Source organism: Phaethon lepturus, unplaced genomic scaffold (genome assembly GCF_000687285.1).
Source record: "Phaethon lepturus isolate BGI_N335 unplaced genomic scaffold, ASM68728v1 scaffold18214, whole genome shotgun sequence".
Lineage (NCBI taxonomy): Eukaryota > Metazoa > Chordata > Aves > Phaethontiformes > Phaethontidae > Phaethon > Phaethon lepturus.
Genome location: NW_010535726.1, coordinates 6,625 through 8,832, shown reverse-complemented (window position 1 = coordinate 8,832; position 2,208 = coordinate 6,625).

Genomic DNA, 2,208 nt, shown 5'->3' with positions numbered 1-2,208 from the left:
CAAAGGAATGAAATATGAGGGTAAATCCCTCAGATGTTTTTTTCACAATAAACCTTCCGCTAATTTTTGAAAGTGTTTGGCAATAAGAGTAAATGAGTTTTGTAACTCTAGGACCATGAAGAATTCAAAATTTATACATACAAGACCTGTACATAGTGATGTGCTCACGGCAACAATTCCCTAAGTTAAATTTAGACCTGAATAACTGGTTTAATGTTTTGTTTTCCTGGAGATTTCTATTATGTTAAAGCTGTGCAGCTTTTCCCTTCTCCTTTGTACATGATGGATTAGTAAACACAGTAGAACTTCCTGTACTTTTACAGCAACTTTTACCATTGTAGTTCACGAGCAGAGAAAGAAGATGAATTAAAAAACCGTCAAACTACTCTGAAAACAGAGATGATCACTGCCTTTCTCTCCCTACCAGCATGCACTTCAATTTCTCTGTTCAAACACCTCTGAGAAAATTTATTTTGTTGATCTGTTAATTAATCTGTTCTAATTTATTGAGTTGTTTTTTTTTCCTCCATCCCCATCTTTCTCAACATGGTATTTGTCTATGAAGGAATGAAGCATATGATTTTAAAGCTAAGCGTTAATCAAGCATAAGCCAATTTGTTCCTCTCTTTGTAGTCTTTGGGCAGATGAGAGACCTATTTGAAAGTCTCCATTCTGTTTAACTTGGAACAAAATCTGGAACTCAGGTGATTCACATGCTTGTATACTAAGAGGCCACAAGTTTATTGAATAATGTTGATTGAGACTATTTCTCTTTATGAAGATATTTCAAATGAGTATAAATACTTAAATAATTGTTGAAGCAGGGACATGAATCTGATTCTTCCATCTTGGGAAAATAATCATCACTTGCAAGGTTTATAATGTCAATCTTACAAATCCTTGTCTCTCTCCTTGTGAATACTGAATTATTTGCTGCCATTCTCAAGTCTCTTTAATCTTCTTTAGTTCTCCAGGAGCTTAATCATCATGGACCTGCTCCACTGCTGCCCCCTTAGACTTAATGCAACTCTGCTCCAGAACCTGGTGTCAGGAGTCCTGAGTAGCTTTGTGCCCTGAACCAAGATGATAGCTTTCTGATTCTCCTACAGCAAGGCACATTGCTCTCACACAATGCGCTCAAGTCACAGCTGAATCTATACTTTTTCTGTGTGTATTGTGGCATGTTTGCTCAAAATGTTTTGCCAGCTGAGAAGGAGAATATTCAAACAGGAGAAAACTGACTACAAACTTACTCTGCAAGACTGGCAGGGTATTTTGTTCTGTTCTTTTTGGAACCATATGAGAACAGGTAAGGTTAATCAAGAGTGCTCATTGTCCAAAGCTCAGCCAACAACTAGCATTTAGGTTAGGGTTAGGGCCAGGAGCAGGAGAAATTTAGGAGCTGCAGTAGCACTGCAGAAGTGAAGAACAGTCACCCAAATGAGTTCTTCCTTGAGAAATGTTTTAATGGAACCATGGCTGGTCATCAGAGTCCAAGACTCAGCCCATGTCTAGGGGTCAGCTCACAGGAGCCTCACAGACGGTCTGCTCTTCCAGAGATAGGATGAGAGTTATCGTGCCCATACATGTTTTTATCACACTTCTGACACTGTGTCTTATCAGTGCTCTGTGTTTTCCCCATGTGTATGCTATCAGGTCAGCCTAGTTTTCCACACTGGTGTCTTGGGCTTTGTTGACTGCATTTGCTTTCAGAAAGTTCTGAGTGTATCATTGAGCTCGGGTTCCATCTCCTTCCATGCCTCACTTCTGTTCTTTTGGGTTTTGTTTACTTGATCTTCATATTTGGTCCAAAATGGTTTTGTATTTCATTCTTGGTAAAGTAAGGGGTAGAGGGTCAAACTTTGTGAGTGGCATCAAGCTTTTCCTTTCCTTTTCTCAAGTGCTTTGGTGTCTTTGGGGGCAAGGACTAACTTACCCCAATAACATGAGCAGGAATGCTGCTACTTCACTAGGCAGGCATTTTAAATAATGCCAGGGTAAGATACATACTTGAATGCACTGGTTTAAGATTCCCACTCAGCCTCGCTTTCAGGCTGAGTGGCTCACTTTCTCAAAGGCACAAACAGAGGAGATGCTGAGGAAAATGGAGAGATGAAGATGGCAGATGTAGGTCAGGGGCCCTTGCAAAACTGCAAGTTACAGAGGTGAAGGGAAAGGGAAATGTGCCTGGTGGAGACAGTGCTGTCT